The sequence below is a fragment of the Pteronotus mesoamericanus genome, unplaced genomic scaffold (genome assembly GCF_021234165.1).
Source record: "Pteronotus mesoamericanus isolate MK-2021 breed Mesoamerican mustached bat unplaced genomic scaffold, CSHL_Meso_final scaffold_137, whole genome shotgun sequence".
Lineage (NCBI taxonomy): Eukaryota > Metazoa > Chordata > Mammalia > Chiroptera > Mormoopidae > Pteronotus > Pteronotus mesoamericanus.
Genome location: NW_026555306.1, coordinates 146,614 through 170,719, shown reverse-complemented (window position 1 = coordinate 170,719; position 24,106 = coordinate 146,614).

Sequence of the window (24,106 nt, the reverse complement as noted above, 5' to 3'; positions counted from 1 at the left end):
ACAAGCTCAAACAATGTGTATGTCGACAGTAAAATTCCAAGCTTCTAAGCCACACTTGGTCTTTCTGGTGAACTGCCCTCACCCTGCAACTCTCCAGAGCCTGGCCAGAAGTTGTCCAATCAGGACAAAAGACATCTCCTTATTACTCAGAAAATTCCGAGAGTTTTAGTCTCTCTGTTCTAAGAACAAGGAAAGGAGGCCAAACGTCTTTCTGGAATATCATCTGAGGAAGCTGAGTTTCCTTGAAGTGGGGTCACTCACCCAGCCACATAGCCTGCAAGTGGACTCAGACATGCCCTGTGTTGTCTATTAGCACTTGGTAAATATGCCCCACCCCTTTCTAGGCGCCCTCCTCTATGAGAGGAGCTGAAAGGTTAAATACTACCATTAGTTAATGCCTCGTGTTTAGATTTCAGATGTAAATTAAATTCAGTCCTGAGGTACGCTTATGTGTAATTTGAAAGCTGGAATTGAGACGGGGCCTTTGTTTCTGCCTCTGTGTTGATGGAGGGCGAGACTGTGGCAGACACAGCTTTATGTGGAAAAGCAGGTGTTTCTTTCCCTCTGGGTGGGGCTGGGGCTGTGCCACCTTGAGACCAGGTTTCCACTTGGAACTCCCTGCCTTCCATTTCTCTAGTTATTCAGTGGTTTTACAAGCATCTAATTCTTTGTGTTAAAGACCTTTCTGCACAAATATTGTTCATGGCAGGTTTACTTACAATAGCGCAAAACTAGAAACAACACAAATATCCACAAACTAGTGAATGGAACAAAAAAGTGTTATACATCTTTACAATGGAATAGGACTAAGGCCCTATATAAAGAAAAAAAAACTATTTCAAAATAATCATGTGAGTCAAGAAGCCAACCTGCATGGACAATTACATACTGTATGTTTTAAATTTTGAAAGTTATAAAAAATGTCAACTAATTTATAATAACAGAAAGCAGATGAGAGGTGTTTTAACACTGGGAAAGGGAGTAGGAAAGAGGCAAAATGAGAAAAACATGCAAAGGGGCCTGAGGAGACTTTAACAGTAATCTATTTATTCATTGTAACAACTTCTCTGGTTCATCCATCTGGAAAAATTTAATAAGTTGTATACTTCCACTATGTCAAGCTTATTATATGTCAACAATAACTCAATAAATATGTTGAAAATTATATAGACACCTATGAAATATTGCTTAAAATGCAAGTTCAAAAGAAAAATACAAAACTCAAAACAACTGCTAACTGCACCATGACTTCTCCTTGCACAAGTTTCTGCTCGTTTATCAGTTCCTGGCGGGTCTATTCTGTAGCCTGGGGCCTCCCCAGGGGGCCGCTGACCTCACCTCAGCAGCACCCCCAGCTCAGCAGAATTCACCCTCACCAGCGTCACTCACTCCACAGGCCTTCTCACTCTCCAGGCTCCCCATACTGGATTCTGTCCGTTTTTCCATCCAGCCAGCTGTCTTCCCACCAAATTTTAGCCCTCTGCTGAAAGCCCCCCGACCCACCCTCTCTCTTTCGATGGGCAAATGGCCACTCACACTCCAGTTCTCAACCAAGAGGTCACTTCCTCAGAAGTGCTTTCTGTGGTTTCCTGACCAACTGAGACTCAAGTACATACTTGGGATGCACCAGAAATTTTTATTCACTGTCCTTCTTTGGTTTATAATTAAATTTTAGTGCTGTGGTTTATCTGAGAGTCTGTCTCTCTTTTACAAAATAAACTTCATGAGCAGAGTACCCACCTATATTTTTTTAGGAGATCCCACAACCCAGGCCAAGTCCTGACATATCACAGATGCTCAGTGAACACTCATTAAATAAATAAGAGAAAGCACTCAGTGGAAGCCTATCACCCTCTGTGACACTTGAGATAAGAGCACATTCATTATAGACATGAAGAAATTGGTGTCAGCATAGGAGGAGCTCACCAGGGGCTCAAGATGTCTTAGGATTGAGGCTTTTCCCCTTGTATAGTCAGGAGAGAGAACACGAACCTCCTAAGTCTGGTAGGCTGGACACCCCCATTTTATTCCCATAAAATTGCTGCCCTCCTTATCCCCAACTTGCAAGTGACCTCTCACCTTTTCAAGGCTGGAACAGAAGCCTGTTCCTTCCTTTATGCATAGAGACCTGACCTGGCAAATACTCTGGATCCTTCTTCAGCTCAGGTAGTGTTATTACCAAAGATGGACGGAGCACGCCCTGCAAAAAACTCAGGGAATGACTGCCCATCCCTGAGGTCTTTGGTTGTGAGACATCTGCCTGTGGCCCCCGGAGGCATCTCTCCACCTCATCTTGCCCTGGGGATCAAGGGGCACTTCCCATGCAGCATGGGGCAGAAGAACCCAGGGTCCGCGGCCACCTCCATCTCAGAGGGGCTGAGGGTCCCCTGGGTCCTCCACTCCTCTAACAGAAGAACCCACAGGGGCCCCTGGGCGAGTCTCCATGTGCAGCTTCTCCAGCTCCTGGGTTCTGAGGGGAGGCCCAGAGCAGATGACAGGCAGGGACACCGATGACCTTGGATGCAGCGCCCCAATGCTGTGATGGGGTCACACAGGGCATTCTGGGAATAAACACTGCAGGCCAAAGTCCTCTCCCAAAAGCCTCAGGAGAGCTCTTTGGGGACAGGTCTCCTTTTGAAAGAGCACATTTCCCTAAGGAGAAGGTTCTCCTAACAACGGACTCACCATACTCCGGACAACGTCTGTCCTCTACTGAGCTCACCCTGCCCTGGGATGGAGTCAGGAGCCCTCAGACCCACAGGGACAGAGCCCTGGCTGTTCTCTCAGCCTGGGAGCCAGAGCCCCTCTCTGTCCAGAGTTCAGGGTCGGCTCCCACCCTCTGGACACTGCTCAGCATCCCTGGGGTAGCACCTGCATTGGCTGCAAATCTTTGCCTTCCCTCCAAAGGGTGACGTTGAGCCTCACAGACAACACACAAGAAACTCACACATATACCTGGCTTTGGCTAAGGGGGTGGAGAAGAAAACTTATTTTCATCCCTTGGTCCAAAAAGCTCTTCTGGGCCCATCCTTCACACCTGCTCTGCCTTGCCTGCTCCTTCAAGAGACTGTGAGAGAAAAAGAGGAGCTGAGCAGTAAATTTGACAAGCTCGGTGAGCAAAAGTAACCTACATCATGGTCCAATCAAAAATTCCTGACTGGGCAGGTGATGGCAGGTTGTTACATGCCAGGCATGTGGTTTTCTAAGCAAAGGTCAGACTATTTTAAGTGAGCCCTGTCCCTGGTTCTTATGCATCTTGGATAACAGAACTCTGACACGTTAGAGTAGTTTCTTTGTTAAATCATTCAAAGCAGAACCTTTGACACCAGAATAGGAGACCACAGAAGTTCTCATGTTTTCTGGTTTCCTGTATACTCTCTCTATGTGCTATGAATGTTAATTATCTTGTACCCAGCACTGTCAAAAAAAAAATAATGTGTTTTGTCATTTTGCCTTTTATCCAGTTCTAGAGATTTCCCCACCATGCTTTCATTTACCTCCTAATTGATTTCAAGAAACTTTTTTCTTCTCCTTCGATTACAATGTATAAAATAAGCTGCACTGCTACCGTTCTGCCTAAGACTTGAGATCTTCCTCCCAGGAATATGATGTCAGTTTGGCTCAGATACACTCATAAAGATGCTTCACAGGTTTGGATGTTTCTTACTTTCACAGAGCTTAGGAGAACCTACTATCCCAGGGGTTTCTGTGCTGCTCCCTGTCCCATAACTGGCACCATCCATGGGCAAGGCAGAGTAACCACGCGTAAGTCTCCCAGAAATAAATCAGATGTTGTCCCAACAGTCAGGGAGCACGAGAGCAGGCCCAACAAACAGACACGGAGAGGGAGGGTCTACCTGAAATTGTACCTCGAGGACCAGGAAGCCCACAGGCACCTGACCTTTCACCACAGTCCTTTCTTGCTGGACACGCAGGACACCCCCCACTTCACATCCCAAAACTTCAGGTCCTATTGAGACTTGTGGTTTTGAGTCTTTGTCCCTGGAAGCAGAGGTCAAGGTGGTGACAACCTGAGATAGAAGAATGATCCCCTCTACAGTCATCACTCAGCTTCACCCCTTCTACCCCCAGAGGCATCTCTGTGACCGTCCTGCTGGGAGGGAACAATACTTCTCAGAGCATCTGAGAACATGGGGAAGATTTGGTTCTCAGCTGGGTTTCTGTGTCACAAATAGAAATATTACCTGGGTTTGAGGACGTCCGGGGCTCTCTGTGTGCGCCTGACAGACACAAGACCAAGACATGGTAGAGGCCAGTGCTGGGGTGAGTGGGCCATCCTCTCAGGGACACAAGTGTCCCCAGCAGACTTGCTACTGCAGGTGAGATCCACAAACCCATAAGGTCAACCTCTCCTGCGAGTTTATTATATACAGAGCCTCTTTTCTACCATACACTTGCCAAGTCAGAATCTGCACTTTAGCAGGATCTAGAGACACTCGCTGTCCACGGGGGGATGGGGCTGTGCCAAATCCAAATCATAGGATCTCATTATTGATGGGCATCCATGTTAGATGGGTGGCTTCTGAAAAATCATTTTTAAAATGTGACCTGGGCATCACAATCTACAAAGTTTCACAGTTGAGCTGATGCACAGCGGGGGTGACAAAATCCCTGTGACAAGTTTTCCTAAGGTAGTTCCAGAACTCTCACTCTGAACAAAAATGCCAAATGTTAAAAAAAAAAAAAAAAAAAAAGGTTTGTGGGAGGCCACTGTGCACCTGACAGTTGTAACGCAACCTGTGAGTGTGTGCATGTGTGTGTTCTTAGTCTTTAGCCGTTTCCATAGAACAGAAATGTAGACAAAAGATAAACAAAAAATGAAGGGACAGCTGTGGCATAAATAAGGAAAGAGAGAGGAAGAGTCCTGAGAATGGGCCCCGCCCCTGGCTCTTATAATCAGGGAAGTAATCTTGCCCCAAGAAAAGGCTTAGCACACAGGGAGAAGGGACAGCGGATCCCACCAGTGTGGACAGAAGAGCCTGTGAGCCTTACTGGACCTCGAGCTCTTTCACAGAGGAACGGACGGAGCAGGCAGCTGACATGATGGAGTCCCCCTCCGTCTGCCCTTGCAGAAAATTTGTTCTCTGGCCTGGGCTACTGCTGATCGGTAAAAAGGGGACAATCCCTGGGGGTGGGCTGGAGGATGGAAGGCCACAAGTTGTTAATATCTCTTGAGGAACACAGCACTCAGAGGAGAGAGAGGGCTTCTGTAGGACCTCAGGGGAGAGGACAAAAGAGAAGATCAGGATGAAGAAGGGAGTTCAGCAGCAGGAAAAGCTCATGATCTGGAAGTGGTGAGGGGTAGGAAAGTCTCAGTGGCTGTTGGTTTCCTACATTATTCATCACTGAGTATTGGATTTTAAAAACTGATAATAATAATAATAATAATAATAACAACAATTTATATCAGGCAACACCGGACAATTTTAATCAAGAATGCTAAGCGTTGTCCTTACCACCAACCTCAGAAATGAGTGAATACACCACAGAAAATGAAGGACCTAGGAATACTCATTCTTTTATTGACAGGTATTGGCAGCCCGTTGCAAGCACTTGAGGTTTGGCAAGATCCGACAAGCCCCCGTCCTCATGGAGTTCATGTGCTATGAAAAGGAGAGGGTCAAGGAAAAATCTAGGTGTCAAGTCAGGTACCCACAAGTGTCATGAAAACAACAGAATGCAGAGAGGTCTTTATAAAAATTGGTAAAAGACGGTGTCCCCCAAGGACGCCCCTGGGTGGCCTGAGGGCAGTGAGGGGATGAGCCAAACAGACTGCTGGAGAAGAGTATTTGAAACAGAAAAAAAATAATAATAATAACAGGCTTAGAGGTTCTGAAGTAAGGGTGGACATGCTGCTGATCTTGACAAGAGGCACACACACTCACACTCACATGCAGACCAAAGCTGAGAGATGAAGCGACTTGCTCAGGATTTAGGGCTTCATCTTTTGATCCCGACACATAGACGCAAATATTGATCACTTTCTTTTTTTTCTAGTCTCACTTTTGGCCTTCCAGAGCCTGCCCACCACAGCCCAACTCGCTATTGTGTCGACCAACGCTGTTGAAGGGCAGGATGTGCTTCTACGCATGCGCAATAAGCCTGCCGATGCTGTAGGCTTCGTCTGGTACAGAGGAGAAAAGGCGAACCCAAATCGTTATATTGTAGCTATTGCAACGGACATAAAAGTAATGGGAATGGGGCCCGAGTTTACCGGTCGAGAAACGATAGACAATGAAGGATCCATGCTAATCAAAAAGGCCACCTTCAAGGACACAGGACACTACACGGTAGTAGTCTATCTTCAAAACTCAAAAAGAGAAATAGGATTTGGACGCCTCCGTGTATATGGTGAGTGATCCCTCTCTGACCTCTGGGTGCCGGGTGGGTGACTTCTGCCTCACACTCAGGGCTGACAGCCCTGGACTCTGCCTCCCTCCCCCTCTGCATCGCGTCCCAGGTTAAGTTTTGGCATTTAACAAGATACACACAGCAGAGACAAGCTTCCTAAAGTTTCAGTTCCCTTCCCAGATTCCACTCCTGATGACAGTCACTGAAGACAGAAAGACCATTTCGATGAGAGTAACTCAGCAGATGGGGACCAGTCTCAGTTCAGCCCCTTGGGGCCCCTCCCATAACCGTAACTCTGAGAATGACCCTGCAGGGCTCCATAATTGCCTGGCCTGAGGAGCCCCCTGGGATCCTCACAGAGCAGCTCAGCACAGTCAACCACTCTTCGACCCCTGTTCCAGAGCTCCTGACTCCAGAGACCCTGCTGGGCCTGTGTCAGGTTGAGTTTGGCTTACTTAAAGGAACTGATTGGAAGCAACAATTTCCAAGGTGCCTGAGCCACAGGTCTCCTAAGCTGGTCATCAGCCAGGGCTCAGGGCCAAGAGTCACATTTGAACAGGTATAGCACCTGGTTCTTTACCTGACACTGTGGGTGGGGAGCACAGATAGACAAAGATCCTGCATCATTAGCCAATTCTTCTGGGGGACTTAGGGGAGTCCATAGGAAGGTCAGCATCTTCAGGCAGAAACAGAGGAGAAAAGATGCTCCTGGCAGCTCCCTGTTCACCAGGGACCAGCCGAGGGAATTGTCTCTGGGAGTCAATCACTAATAGATGCCTCCTATTTAAGCAGCTCTCCTCTCCCAAGATTTCACTCAGTACTGTGTATATTGTATGATTAATGCACTGACAACTTGGCAGCCAAATATTCATCCCCCTTCATTGAAAAGAAACTGAGGCACAGGGAGATACAGTCTCTGAAGAAGAGTCACACAGACCATGAGCAGCTCATTAGAGTCACTTGGGGTCTGTCTGCAGCCATAGCCCCACCACCTCCTCCACCTTGGGATTTTATCATTAAGAGTCTGTGGATCCCTAGACGAATCATTGGTTCAGATGCTTTCTGCTTTAAGCTTCCTCAGCTCAGAGGGATAGATTCTGGGCTGGGGAGGGAAATCAAATGGAGAATTAATTTTTACTCCAGAACCAAACTATCAGCAGGAATCATCAGAATCAATACTGGGAACACCCAGGCATTTCCCTCAAGTGGTCAGGCCACGCCTCCAGGTACTAAACTTGAATTCACTAATTTTTTTCCTGATGTGTTTGCATCATTTGCAGTGAATATAAAGAGAAAACTGCCTTTTCACTCTGCTCTCTGCACCTATAACTAGTAGAGAAGACCAACATCTAACAAAAACAGTTGCTTTTGATGAATTAGGAAGGAATAACATGTTGACTGAATTAATGATTCAATAAACAATCAAAGATTTCTTCCAAGGCTGAAAGATTGATGCAGAGCTTTGGGAATCCTGGACACACAGGACAGGCTCAAACCTAGTGCCTCAGACCATTTGATGCTGTCTCAAGAAATATATTTTCTGGCAATTGATCTTAGGCCCTGGGGCATTAATAATAATTTTCACATATGAAAGTACTTTTAAATTCTTTCCAAATTTTTATCTCATAATCACAAACACAAATGGTTTACCAGAACGAGAATTTCATCGAGTCCATGCTCCCGTCTTGCCCTCCCTCACCCCTTCTGCACTTGCACACGTCCTCCCCTGCCCTCAGCAGAGGGGGAATTATTTTAATGGCCTAGCACATGGTTCTGCTGCCACAGTTGGCTCCTGCCTGGCCCCTTCATTTGTTTTCATATGATTTGTAAAGTAATTTCTTGAACTTGGCTCCATCATTTATGGGCCCACTGACTCATGTCAGTCACACTCACCTAGGAAGACCAGCCTCTTTGCCTAGGGGCCAGAATATTCAACTTTTGCTTCTGGTCTGTGTGTGTTATTTCTGCTTAAACTCGTCTATAGAATGCTTCAGGAAACACCTCATCGGGGTGATGCAGGGCTGTGCAGGCTGAAGGAATGACCCTTAGTCAGCTGATAAGTGAAAAACAAGAAGTGTGAGGTAGTCTCTGCCCTCCAGTCTCATGTCTTTCCCTGATCAAACCCTGAAACTTAACTGAATTTTGAGTAAGTCTGTACTTTCCCCCAGACATAGAGCTGAAGGTCATACATTCTCTGAGCACACAGATCCTCATGCATTTGTCTTGTGATACACAGACCTTATTCTTTTAAGGATTCAAGTTGACAGAGCAGTGAGTGGTTCCAACTCTGATTTGTGAAGAAGCTTTTTGAAGAATCAAAGGTACCAATAAGGCAATGTTCTGTTACTGGCACAGCTGAGTGACCTCACTTAACATCACAGACAACAACTCTGACCTTGAGAGATCTAATTTGCATTGTCCAAATGAGAGTGATGTTGAGCATCTTTTCCTGTGCTTATAGGCCATTTGTGTATCTTCTCTGGAGAAATGTCTATTCAAGTGCTTTGCCCGTTTTTTAATCAAGTTATTCTGTTTTGTTGTTGAGTTGTAGATGTTCTCTGTATATTTTGTATGTTAACTTCTCATCTTACATATGACTTGCAAAGTATTTCTGTATTCCACAGGTCACCTTTCACTCTGTTGATTATATCTTTTGATGAACAAAAGTTTTTCACTTTGACAAAAATCAGCGTATCTAATTTTTCTTTTTTTGCCTGGTTCTTAGTGGCATATGCAAGAAATCATTGCCAAATGCAATGTTCTATTGCTTCCCCCTATATTTTCTTCTGAGCGTTTTATAGTTTTAGTTTTTAGCTTTAGGATTTGATCCATTTGGCTTTTATTCCTGCAAAACGATTTTATTTTGTCTTTTGATAAATAGAAGTTTTATGCCAGCATCACACGTTTTTGGTTACTTCAGCTCCAAAGTAAGCTTCGAAATTAGGAAATGCAAGGCTTCTAGTTTTATTCTTTTTTGTAACATCATTACAACAATTTGTGGGGGAGGGGTGTCCATTGAAATTCTATATAAATTCTAGAAGGAATTATTTTATTTCTGCAAAAAAGTCATTGGGTTTTCTATAGAAATTTCATCAATTATGTAGGTAGGTAGGGGTTTTCCAACCCATAAGCCTGGATGTTTTTCTACTGGTTTTTCTCTTCTTTAATTTCAGAAACATTTCAAAATATTTTTTTAAAATTTTATTTACTTATTCTCAAAGGGAGAATAAATAAAAGGAAAGGGAGGGAGAAAAAGAGGAAGAGAAACAATGATTGACTGCCTCTCTCATGCCCCTGAGTGGGGACCTGGCCTGCAATCCAGGCATGTGCCCTGACCAGGAATCAAACTGGCAACATTCCGAGTCACAGGTCGGACTCAATCCACTGAGCCACATCAAGCAGGGCTGGCAGTTTTAAGTGTATACCTCTTCAACCTCATTAATTAAGTTTATTCTTAAGTATTTTATTCTTTCTCATGCTATCATAAATGGAACATCTTCCTTAATTCCATTTTGGGATAATTCATTGTTGTTGCAAAAATATGAAAGCGATGTAAAGTATTGATTGTCTCCTGAAACTTTACCTTATTTACTAGTCCTAACAGTTTTGTGTGTTTGTCAAAATTTGGGGGGTTTTCTACATATAAGATTAAATTATCTTTTTAAACTTTTTTCTTTTTTTCTAACTTGAATACCCCTTATTTATCATTTTTCCTAATTTTTGGGGCCAGGACTGTCAGTACTATGTTAATAAGTGGAAAAAAGCAGCATCTTTTTCTTGTTCACAATCTTAGTAAAATTTTCTGAGTTTCTTCATGTAGTATTGTGTCAGCTGTGGGCTTCTATGCCTGGCCTTGACCATACTGAGTAGTTTTTTGTTGGTTTTTTTTTAATTCCTACAGTTTCTCTCTTATGTTAAAATCATAACCACTTCTCTCTAGAGATTTATTTTTACCATGATATTCAATCAGCAGGCCAGAAAATAAAGTCTTATTTAAACTGAGGAAATTTTTAGATGTAACTTATTCAGTTCAAAGGTCATGAGGCCTGATTTGGGCCATCTTTATTGCCCAATGAACTATTTAACAAGAATAAAAATGCCTTTTTTACTTTTTGTACTGTTCCCTAAACCTCAGAGATACACCAAGGTGGTAAGCCTGCCTCCTCCAACATACACAAAAAATTGCATGAGGAACGGGACATGATTTTTTTTTAAGTAAAGAAAGTTTTAAGAAAGTATCAATAAAAGTTCATGAGAGAAAAAATTTACTTGATGATGAGGTTATAGGACCTGTGGGCTAGAAAGGGATTTCAAGTGCTGATACTAAAGTAATGCCTGAAGGAGTCAGGAAAAAGTGAAGATCTTTTCCTTTCTTACACATTGTCCCCTGAATAAATACTGTTGTCCCATTGCAGAAGTCAAAAACATCCTTTGTTGAACTTTACAGAGCTCACTGTAGACAGTTAGATGCTGAGATCTCTGAGAAGACAGTGTGTCTCCATGTCTTAAGCCCATTCTCAGTCCCATCCTCTGTTTTTCCACAGGGCCTGTGAGAGTGCCCACGCTCTTAGCCAGCAACACCACAGTCACCGAGAACAAGGATGCCGTGGTCCTGACCTGCTACTCAAATGGGATCTCCACCCAGTGGTTCTTCAATGACATGGATCTGCGACTTACAGACAGGATGAAGCTGTCCTGGCAAAACAGAACCCTTTCCATAAACCCTGTCAGGAGAGAAGATGCTGGGATTTATCAGTGTGAAGTCTCCAACCCCATCAGTTCTGCTGATAGTGTGCCCCTCAAGCTGACTGTAAAATATGAGTAACTCTCCTCATTGTCTCTATGTTTTAAACTCTGAAAAAAAATTTCTACATCTTTTAAATAGGTTTCTTGAGAAGGTGGAGGGTTTCTAGAAGACTTGCATTAAACCAATAAATGCTGAAAAATGTGAACTGATGTTTCCATTATTTTTGACTTAGGGTCACATTCCACACTAGATTCTATCTCTGGTTAGTTTTAGTTCCACCATTTCCACAGTGGAGGCGACACTAAGTACTTTACAGGATGAGCATTGGCTGTGTGATTACCAGTGGGCGCACTTGATGAGCTCACAAGAATGTGAGCTCTGTCCCTCCTTCACAGGGATGTGTGGAGGGCACCTGGACACTGTGTGGACAGCAGGAATAGTCAGGAGGACACCCACGTGGGTAGCAACACTGAACTTTGTCTTCCTGTTTTATTTCTCACAAATTTCTAAAGTCTTTTTGAGGGTTCTTATTTTTTATGGCAATAAATCTTTTTGCATAAGCTCAGTATGACACTGTCCTCTTTGTTAATAGGATATAATTGGAAACATTGATAATACAATCAAGACTTGGCTCAAATGTCATAGTTCAGACTGATACCTACAGAATTACTGAGGTGGAGGGAGGACTCTGTCCCACAGAGTACATTCCAGGTCATCATGGATGGAGAAATAAAATAAGTCACCCTAGACACTTTTCTCAGTCTGCCAGAGGAAGGGGTCGGCACTTTCTTTTAGTGGAGAAGGATCCTAGCCCTTCTCTTGAAGTGGCTTTTATTGAGAACCATATGAACAGGGGTATAAAGCAAAGCTCATCAATCAATGTCAAAAAGCTATGTTTACAGAAAACAGAGATCATAGATAACAATTGAAGGAACACAAGAGATTTGCCTCAGGTCAGGGTCTGGTAGACAGGGTGGTGCCCATTCAGCCCTGAAACCTGGGAAACTGATCACATGCTCAACCCCAAACATCAGTATTCATTAACTCAAGGACATTCTTAGCAAAGTAAGTTCCCTAGGACTTAATGAATTCCTTTTTCAGGCCTAATTGTCCTCAGGAACCACCCTACGCAGTTTAGGGCTGTGCCTGCCTTTAGAATTGTTTAGTATTGTTCCATATTGTTCCTTTCTAAGCCAGGCAGGCAGGGCAGAGCCACCAAGAGATAAGGAGACTTCTTTCAGGTAGACTGAGGACTCCAGCCATATCAAAGCCGGGGGGTGAAGGTCGTTTGCCCCTTCTCTCTGTCCCCCAGGTCCTTCCCTGATGGCCCCTATGCAGCTGTGCCTGTCTTAGGTTGCCTCTGCCATTGAGGAGTCTTACTCGTCATTGACTAACCAGCCATCCTCCAGGGCCAAGCAGGGTGATGTGAGGGAGGCAGGCCCCTGCCTCCTGTCTCCACAGTGGCCTATTTTCTCAAGGCCTCCTTGCTCAGCTCCAGCCTTGAGGCCCTCTTGACTGTCCCTGAGGTTACAGTCCCTGAAACCAGTCAGGATGGTTCCCAACAAATTACAAATGACTTCAGCCTTTATAGAGCTAAATTTGACCTGATGGGTATGTTAGTCTCTGTTGGAGAAGAGAGCATCACCCAAAACTGGAGAGACTGCACGTGAAGTGTGAGGATGAGGCTTTCTAACCCAAGAGGCTGTTAAAACTCCTATCTTAGGTTTCATAGGAAAAACTGCATCAAAGCAAGCTGTGTGGTGCATGTCAGCTCCTCTGTGCTTAGGTAACTAACCAGGCTAAATCAGGTGACTCCAGCCATGTTCATGATCAAGAATATTCTCCTTTCTTGACAATGAAGTTTGAGCAAAAGGAAGGTGACTGTAGAGAGAAATATAATGTAACCATAAAAACTCCAGAAGCACAGCCTTCTGGGAAATCAAATTCTGACTCTATTTACAGACTCTCTGCTATTTTGAACTCTTTATAAATTGCTGGAACTGATGTAGATGCAAAATGGATTTTGGCTGAAAGATTAGTTGTTTTTACCTCCACTGTGTAAAAAGCAGTTCTATTATCACCAAATGGTAACTCAGAGTTAACTCAGGCCTCTGACTTCCACTTTTTTAGAAAATTTCCTTTAAAAAGGTAAATGCAATTTGTAATTGATAATTATTTCTCTGCCTTATTGAAATAGACATATGTCTCTTTAACAGCTTCTTGCCAGTGTTATTACAAAAATAAGATGTCTCAAGAGCCTGAGTGACTGTCTTTAAAATTTGAAGAGTCTTACTCGTCATTGACTAGTAAGTCAATGCTCGTGGTGTTCCTGTGTCCTAGTCACTGAGGGCGGGTAGGAGCCTGACTCGGGTGGGAACCATTACAACCATGATGTAAAACAACCTCCTGTCAGGATTTCATGGAAGTTTTACTTTCATTTGTGCAAAGCCAATTAACAAACACAGATCCCTATTATTCTTTTCTGTGGTTCTTAAAATCTCCCCAGCCTTTTGTCTCTGGGTTTTTTAGTTCAGTCTCACTTCCCTTTTGCAAGTTCTTGAATATAATATTTTTATCTTTTTAATTTTATCTGATATATGTTTTACTTTGACATTATCTTCCTGTAATTGGCTGATCCTGTCATTTTGCTCACAGTTTCAATCTTTATCCTATTTTCAAATCTTCCAATTTTTAAAAATCTGGCTAAAATCTTCCAAATGAACACTTTTTAAGTTTCTGCCCTTGCTCCTAACTTGGCATCCACAGCAAAAGATTACCTGACTACCCAGATTATTCTGGGGCCCCAGTTTTCCTCAGAGCAGACTTTGTCCCAGGATCTGAGAATCTAGACGGGCCTGAAAAAGCGCGTCCCTGTGGCAGACTGTCAGCTGTGTTCTCATTCCACACACATTTTTGCTGCACCTTCAAGGAACAAGGTCATGGAGATTTTTAATGATATTCTGCCATAAAATGCAACAGGTCTAATAAACATGCAGGTCCCTGTCACATAAGCCACACACAGGTCTACATCAGACAACCCTATTTTGATTTCTTTGTTACCTGGAGCTCAGGCCAGACATCAGTGTATTGATATTTTGTTTTTTTCTTGTTTGTTTGTTTTACAAACTCCATGTGCCTGTCCTTGGAGTGTTCACAACCAGAATCAGTGAAATGGGAGATAAAACTCTCCTCTGGTTCTGGTTCTTTTTCCTACTTCTTGTTGTCTCTGTGTTTGGTTAAAATATTGGGTTGGCCAAAAATTTCATTTTTTTCCTCCAAGTTAATTTTTCTTGCATAAGATGGTCCTAGTAACGCTCAGTTGTTTTAAACTTCAATTGAAAAAATTTTGTTAGATTGTCATATCCATGTGCATTTTAAAAACTGATCAATATTGATGAATTTTTGTGTAGCCATTTTAATATTGAAAGTGGAAAAATATACACATTTTTAGCATATTATGCTTTATTATTTCAAGAAAGGTAAAAACACAACTGAAACACAAAAGAAAGATTTGTGCAGTGTATGGCAAAGGTGCTGTGAATAATTGAATGCATCAAAAGTGGTTTGCAAAGTTTCATGCTAGACTGGTTGAAATGGATAGCAATCAAATAGAGACATTAATTGAGAACAAGCAACATTATACCATGTGGGAGATAGCTGACATACTCAAAATATGCTAATCAATAAAGTTATTGGTGAAAATGGAAAAAAAAAGTGACTTTTATTTCATGGCGGAAAAAAATACAAACTTTTTGGTCAACCCAATACTTGGAGGCTTGACCAGAGGTGAATTGTGGGTAAACAGTGGTGGGCATGAAGGAGAAGCATGGAAGGATGGAATTTGCTCAGAGTGAGGATAAGAAATTGTAAAAGTAGGGTTTTGGTGATTTGGGGCATTATATAAATTAAATGGGCCCTGGGTTTCCATGTATAAGGGCAATGTGGAGTGTCCCAAAATGAAGTTAAGGAATATGAGTAAAGGGCTGACCTACCTGTTGAAAGAGGAGCCACTGAGTTGGTGTGGTAAAATGGAAGGGTGCCATCCTCTCAGACTTCAATGGGCATGAGGAGTAAAACAGGGGGCAGCGGGGAATAAGTAAGACTCATGAGACTCAGATTAGTTCCCTGACATTGGGACAAGAGAAAGCATCAGATATACAGGCTGGCAGAAGATGTAGGAAAGAGGACATGGAATAAAGGCAAGTAGATTTTAAAAATCAATACCTTGCTGAGGAGGGACATGAGTTTGGGAAGCAATGAGAATTTATAGGATTGGAGACACCATGGATGCAGAAGATGGGTCAACAAAGTTTGGAAATTTGAGTCAGAAAGATAGTTTGAATGCAGAGTAGTCAAACTAAAAAGTGATTGGGATGAAGCCTGGGTTAGGTGGGAAATGCAGTATAGGCTTGGAAGTAAAGACAAAATTGAGCACCAATAGTGCCCAGTCTCTAGTTCCAACCCCATAGAAACACGTACAGCAGGTTCTCAAAGCATGCTCTGGGGAACAGCAGGGTCCCCATGGCCTGGGAAAACTGTGAAAAGCCAAATTTTAACTCCAAACTTCAAAATATGCCTCAGCTTATTCAACAAGTTAGCTATGTCAGGGAGTAAGGTTGAATAGAAGCCAGTGGATAAGAAAAGGAGTGGATGATAGTATGTATATGTGGGGGGAGAGAAAATTCAGGACAAATAAAGTGAATGAAGCCTTTTTTTTTTTTTTTTGTAGACTGCTAAGAGTAAACAACATGTGATTTCACAGGTGCCAGCTATGTGACAGATCACAGTACTGGGAGGATAGCTATGAAATGTCTAGGCCACCTCTGCTTGTCTAAGCCAGGATGTACCACTTCCATCTGCAGTGGATGCTACTCTCCCCACATGTCCACGTGTTAGTGGGTGTGATGGAACCCAGGTCACGATAAGGAGGTCTGGCTACCTGGTTACTACAGCCCTTGTTCAGACCCTCTGTCTCTCCTGAGGATTAGAGGCCCATCCGGAGTTATTGTACTACTGCTGTAGAAAACACGATCTTGCTCAAAAACCTAGGAATCTGCATGTACTTTTTAAATTAGATTTCACCAGAGGCTTCACAAAGCACCTTTCATTCTCCTAACACCAACTAAATAGAGGTGCAGTAACCTGTTCTTTACTCTGGAGGGTACGTCCAGCATGGCCTAGACTATTGGAACCATAAGAGCCTCATAGATGTAACAGATCTCTGAATGGTCACAGATGAGGACGCCCCTACAGCACATGCTTTGGTTAAGCTGCTGATCACTGGCACTTATCTTGTCACTGGTGTCACTGTCATCATTGATATCTTTGTCTTAGAGCATCAACATTAGCAGGCACCCACTTCCATTGTTTTGACCACAGGTATTTTATTAAGGCATTTTGTAAACTTGTCATTTTGTTCATCTAATACGAGAAAGCCTACAGTTCTAATAATTAAGGATGACATTAACTGTAGGTTTGTAGGTTTTTTTATAACTTGGATTTGGCATGAAATTAACTTTGAGAATGAATACATCTATTTGCGCTGCTAGGAAGGGCTCGCTTTATGGACTCGCAATCTCTGCATTCACTTAAAATGGCCTGTGGTAAGTTGAATCTTCTGACTTCACCATTTTGAAATTCTTAATTACATTTGAACAAACTGCTCTGCATTTTCACTCGACAGTCACTTTACTTACTTCCTTCCCTAGTAGTGACTGAGTTGAATAAAATGGTTTGTCCCTATTGAAAGGTGCAATTTGTGATATGAGAATCAACCAACGGAGAATCAAGGTGGCAGAGGAGTGAGTGGAAGTCACACTGACCTCCTCCTAAGACTGACCAGGAATTACAACTAAATTGTGGAGAAATTACCTGGAATGAACAACTGAACAATAATGAGAGAGGAGACTTATAACCTCGAAGAGACAGAAGAATCAGATTTCGTGCAATATAACTGGTAAGGAATGTGGTAGAGACTTGAGAAAGTGGGCGAGGCGCCCATAGGCAGCAGCACCAGAAGGATATTGAAGTGACCAGTTGGATCCCCCTGAGAAGAGTGGGGTCTAAACCATAAGCGGGGAAACCCTGGCTGGTGTGGCTCAGTGGATTGAGTGCCGGCCTGCAAACCAAAGGGTCACTGGTTCGATTCCCAGTCAGGGCACATGCCTGGGTTGCAGGCCTGGTACTCAGTAAGGTGTGTGTGAGAGGCAACCACACATTGACGTTTCTCTCCCTCTCTTTCTCTCTGCCATCCCCTCTGTCTAAAAATAAATAAATAAACCATAAGCGGGGATCCCTAGCCTACAGCACCAGAGCCCAAAAAATACACAGATAACAACCAGCTATGAAAAGCAGCAGGGTTGCTCTCTGACAGAGACAGGCAGCTGGAGACACAGAGACATTTAAAGGTCCAGTGCATATATTTTTGTCTGTAGCCACTTACCCTGGGCTCCAGCAAAGGTGGGGACAGAGTGGGCTGGAGACCCCTGGGGAGAGACTGGGGAAGGAGGCTTTGGGGAGAGAACTGAGAGTAGCCAACAGGATCCCAATGCTGACTCATTCCCCATGCGGCAAGAGCCATATTGCTTAGGCAGACCACTACCCTGAGTGGCAACAGCATGAGATGACCCAGTAGCCCCACCCCCAGGAGGCTCTGCCTAGGCCTGGTAGTGCTAAAACCTGATGTCTGAGTACAGAATGGCAGCCACAGATAGTAGATCCTGGGCTAAAAGGGGCACAGAGTGGTCTAGAGACACTTGAGGAGAAACTGGAGATGGAGGCTTTGGGGAGAGAATGGAGACAGTAGCTAGTGGGATCCCGGTGCTGACTCCTCCCCCACACAGCAGCAGCCATCTGGCTCAGGTTGACCACTCCCCTGAGTGGCAGCAACGTGAGAGGACCCGATAACCCTGCCCCCAGGAGGGACTCTGCCCCACCCTGTGGTGTCTCTAAACTGGCCTGCTGAGTCCAGAGTGACTAGATTCACAGCTGAAAGAGATAACCACAGACAGTAGATTCATGGAAGTCTTGAACAGACTGCTAATATCAGACAGGGTCAACAGCTGACATCATCAGAGGCAGATCCAGAAAGAAAAAAATAGCAGTCTCCTACTATGGAAGTTCACACCAAAAAGTCAGGAATGAAAGACAGATCAATTTAAAAAGTAGAATCAAAGACGAAGAGTCTTGCAAGTAATGAGAAGACAAAGAAACGCCCTTCATTTGAATGGAAAGGAGGAATCCCCAGAAATAGAACTAAATGAAATAGAGGCAAGTACGCTATCAGATATTGAATTAAAAACAATGGTCCTAAGGAAGCTCAATGAGCTCAGAGATAATTACAAAAAGCTACAGGGAAACAATGAGGAACTTACTGCAAAATATACCAGCATGTAAAAGGACATAGAAACTGTCAATAAGAGACAAGAGGAGATGAAGAATACAATTTCTGAATTGAAGAACTCAGTAGAAGGATTCAAAAACGGGTTCAATGAAGCAGAGGATTGAATCAGTGAGCTGGAAGACAAGGTAGAAAAAAGGTCCCAGAAAGAGCAAGAAAATGAAAAAAGACTCAAAAAGAATGAAGAGGTGTTGAGGGAAATGCAGGACAACCTGAAACGTAATTATATCCATATAATAGGGATACCAGAAGAAGAAAAGAAGGAGGAAGGGATAGAGAACCTGTTTGAAAAAGTAATGATGGAGAACTTCCTAATTGGAGGAGAGAAAAAGTTACACAAATCCAGGAAGCACAGAGGGTCCCATTCAAGAGGAACCCATTGAGACCCACTCCAAGATATATCATCATTAAAATGGCAAATAGCAAAGACCAACAGAGAATCCTAAAGGCAGCAAGGGAGAAAGAGGTAGTAACATACAAGGGAGGCCCAGTAAGGCTAGCAGCTGACTTCTCAACAGAAACTCTACAAGCCAGAAGGGAATGGCAAGAAATATTCTAAGTCTTGAAAAGCAAAGGCCTGCAACCAAGACTGCTCTACCCAGCAAGGCTCTCAATTAAAATGGAAGGAGAAATAAGGAGTTTCCCAGACAAAAGAAGGCTAAAAGAATACAACTTCACCAAACCAGCATTGCAAAATATACTAAAGGGACTGCTTTAAGAGGATGAAGAAAAAGAGCCTATGAATACCCAGTTCCTTTCACAGTCACCAATACTTGATATTACCAATATTTTTAATACTTATTAATATGATTGTGACAATGATGTGTTACTTTAACTTATTTTATTATTTGTTGAAGCTAAACCTGTTTTTGTATATTTCTTACCTATTTCTATTATTTTTTTAAAAAAACTTTAAACGGCTTTTTGGTACTCTTTATCCATTTTTTGATTAAATGTTTGTAGAATTTTTTTCCCTAAAAAATAAAAAAAACCTATTAACCCTTTTTTAGATGTGTTGCAAGTACTTTCCTATTCTATTACTTGTCCTTTAACTTTTTTTATATGTATTATTACTGTATAGTCTTAAATGTTTAACATAGTCATATTGTCAATATTTTTGTTTATAGCTTCTGGGTTTGAATATTTTACTTCAGGTCATGAAAAATATTGTTTTGTATTTTCTCCTAAAACTCCTTAGATTTTACATATTGATTTTTAACTCACCTGAATATTTCTTGTATAATGTGTGAAATAGGGCTCTACATTTTTTTATTTCAAGTAATAGTGGTCCATGCACCTTATTTGTTGAATAAGCCTTATTTTCCCCATTGATTTGAAATATCAATTTAATCATATATTACATTGTTAGATAAATATATACATTTGTTTCTGGAGTGCTCATTTTATTTCATTAATCTACTTGATTATTTCTGTGCTGGTGTCATGTTGTTTCAATTGTTGAGACTTTATAATGGATTTAAATTTTTTAATATTTTATATTTAATTTATTTTTATTTATTTTACTTATTTTTATATATTAAATATAAATCCATTTATTTCTAAATGGATTTTGATGTTTAAAAAAATAAATAAAATCGGTCTCATTTTTAAAAAATAGAGAAAAAAGAAGAAAGGAAGGAAGGAAGGAAGAAAGAGAGAGAGAGAAAGAAAGAAAGAAAGAGAGAGAGAGAGAAGGAAAGAAGGAAAGAAGGAAAGAAAGAAGGAAAGAAAGAAATTCCTACCTTTTGTGATAACATGGGTGGAACTGGAGAACATTAAGCTAAGTGAAATAAGCCAGCTGGTGAAAGACAAATGCCATATGATCTCACCTATCAGTGGAATCTATTCAACAAACTAAACTAATGAACAGAATAAACCACAGGCATGGGAACATGGAGCAGACTCAAAGTGACCAGAGGGGAGGGGGAAGGAGGACAATGGTGGTAAGAAGGAGAAGGGACTGAAAAAGAACATGTATGAATGACCCATGGACGTGGACAACAGAGTGGGGACTGACTTTGAGAGCGAGGGGTGGGAGTGGGATGGCTCGGGGGGTAAAGGGCTGAATAATTACAGCCCTGTCAATGTGCAGGAATCATGTAAAGATGATCGTCTTTCTTGATATTTATTGCTATGTAACAAAAAACACAAAACAAAAACCGCGGTGTGTATGACATGATGACAGATGTAAAAATGACAAACTCCAATTGTGATGATAAAAAACCAATTTTTACACAAAGTACTAATACCTCAAAGTCTTGAGTAAAGGCCCCTGAAGAAGGGACACTGGAGCATTTTGAATGGTTTGCCTTGCTGGCTCTTCATGCCTCCCTTCACTTTTCCTCAGGAATTAACCTGAAAAATCAGCACTCTTCTTGTGCTGTGTTTCAGACAGAAAACTGGCTCATACTAAGGTTGTCACTTCACAAGGTGCAGGACTCAGTGGGACTATTGTTTCATCTTCTGTACTTACGTACACGCACTGTGTGGATTAGTCATAGTCATTAGTGTAGCTTTTTGTACGGAACATTGTGTCTCTGAGATACATCCAGGTGGCAGGTGTTGTCTTATTCTTCTCATTGTCATCACTGCAAGATTTCTACTCTTCCTCAGGAAAAGACACACATTAAAGACAAAATCACTGACTGTCTATGGGACATAATTCAAATACTTTCAAAGGAAAAGAACATTACACATTTCAAAAAGAAATGCCTTTACAATTAAATAAGAAAACACGATCATTTCATTTTCTACAAGAGCAAGCTCATCACTCTTAAAAAACTGGGCATTTCAGTTTTACATAAACATGACCATTTTATTGTTTGAAAAAAATCATATCATCTTATTTTAATAGATGACTTAATTTTGAAGGATAAAATGGCATTTATTCGAAATGGGTTATTATATTTCTGTAAAAACACTGTTTATTTTAAAGATAAGGCAATTATGTTTAAAGCCAAGATGGTTATGAAACAAAACTATTAAATTTAACTTATAAGCTAGTTTAATTAGCTTGAAAACATTCATATGATGGACACATGAATTAACAAAATAGAATCAGCCTGACGCCTGGGCGACCACCCCCCGCATCAGGAGACGGGGCGTTGCCAGCGCTCAGCAGCCCCGCTCTGCGCAGTCCTGGCCTCACACTTCCCGCTTGAACCCAGAAGTAAAAATTTTCTGAAATTATGGTCATTTCCATTACTTACTTACTTCATTTTTTCCAACTACACTAAATCTAGAGATTAAAGTTTATATTTCTATTCTATACCTCATAGGAATGCATATCATACTGCAAAATGCCAACTTACCTTGAATCTTTTACTCTCTATAAAGTTGTAAGCATCAAGCCCATTGCAGCAAGCAGGAGAGCATTCTTTTTTTTCTTTCTAATTTTGTTTAAGATTTTGTTTGTTTATTTACTCTTAGACAGAGGCAAAGGGAGGGAGAAAGAGAAGGAGAGAAACATCAGCGTGTGGTTACCTCTCATACGCCCCCAATTGGAGACCCAGCCCGCAACCCAGGCCTGTGCCCTGACTGGGAATCGAACCAGTGACCGTTTGGGTTGCAGGCCTACACTCAGTCCACTGAACCACACCAGCCAGGACCATTTTTTTTCTTAACTTTATTTTTATTGTGGTAAAATATACATGACTAAATTTTACCATTGTAATAATTTCAAAGTACACAATTTGTTGATATTAAGTACATTCATAATGTCTATCCACAAGCACTATTTATTCCTAATAGTCTTTTGTCTTTTAAACTTTTCAGGACAATCTCATTGTGCAGATACTGTGCTAAGTTATTAAGCAGTAATTAAACCATAGTCATGGGTACTGGTTTGCAACACATCAACTAAAAGAAAGATACTGTTTTTAAATGTTTGCACCACCAACTGTTATAAAGAACTGGAGCATTCTTTCCCACTACAAACACAAGATGGTTCTCAGCCGGTAATTAGACATCTGGTTTAAAATCAGCACTCATTTTTTCTTTAACTATTTCATTAGTCTGTTAGGGGTATCTTTATTTCATCCATGAGAAATAAAGTCATGATCTCCATTAACAATTTGCATGGCTTTGTATCTGGACATGAAATGATCAAATGCTTAGAAAACACAATTTGTGTGCCTTCTTGCCTCAGTCTTGGTTAGGACTTTTCTCTGGAGAGTCAGGCATGAATGAGTTAGGAAGACATGTATTTTATTTGCAGAAGGCGGTGGTTTTCCTGGCAATGAGCATGCGCCACATCATCCAGCACCATGAAACCACCTTCATCAGTGCCCTCCAACAAGAGCGGCAGGCATGACAGTCAGAAAGGCAAATTTCCAGGGGGAAAGAGGAAAGGGGGACCCTCCCACAGTGTGGGGGACACACCAAAATGTGCAAATAAAAACATTTTAAGTGATCAAGTAAACAAGTTTTTAAAAGGATGGTGTTTTGAAAAGCTTTCAGATAAGAAGTTTGAACATGTTGAAGTTCTTCTTATAGTTGGTATCCTGAATCATGGTCACTGAAGATATCCAGAGCTTCATCCTGCAACCTGTGGTTGGCCTTTTACATGACAAGTGGGACTTTGCAGATGTGATGATCTTAAGAATTTTGAGATTCTGAGAATGTCCTGAACTATCCTGAATGAAATCACAGTGTCCTTATAAAAGTCAGCCAGAGGCCAGAATGAGAAGAGATGTGAAGACAAAAGCAGAAGAAAAAAAATTGCATGATGCTATTCAAGGAAGGAGGACCCTCACCAAAGCTCGAGTCAAAGAGACGCTTTTCCTTGCAGCCTCCAGAGGGCGCAGGACCGCGTGGTCTTGATTTCAGCCCCGCAAGAGGAAGGCAGCCATGGAAACCTACAAATGCCATTAACACATACATCCAAAGGCATACATTTCTAAGTGTTTTCCCATTGAGATATAAACTGCTCTTCAAAGCTTCTTTTTACAGTAGGAACACAGCAGTATTTTTATTTTTAAGCAATGTGGTCTAAGCTGTGGACTCCAGATAAAATAAGGACTCTGAAGCTCGGAGATCAGCAAGTGCCGTATGAGAAAGGGGGTGGGGTCTCAGAACCAATCCCGGGGAAGTGCATGCTCTGGTGAACCCTCAGTGCCGCTAGTAGGGTTCATCTACTAGGAGCTCTCGGGGCCTTGGGCAGAAGTGGAAGTGGAGGGAGTACCTGGGAGGGCAGGTCCTTAAAAGAAACAGACAGAGTGAAGAGGGTGGGATGCGGTGGGGCTGCGTGTACAGGTTGTGGTCTGTGTCCTTAAGGGAATGAGCCAGAGGGAGGGATGGACACCAGCCTCCGGGGATGCAAAGTCTCCGGGTAAAATGAGGGTGAAAAAGAGTGGACTCAAGTAAAACGAGGGCAAGAGACAGAACTAGAAAAGACAGAGTTCAGTTGGGACTAGGACTCTGGGGCAAAAAGAATTTCCAGGTTTCAGGACAGGCGGAGGCCAAGGCTGGAGTCACGGCCTTGAGAGCCTCACCTTCAGTGAAGAAGAAAGGAATAGGGGTGTGGGGTTAGTGAGTCAGACCCGCAGATGTTCCAAGAAAGAATACTCACCATGACAGGACTGGGAGGG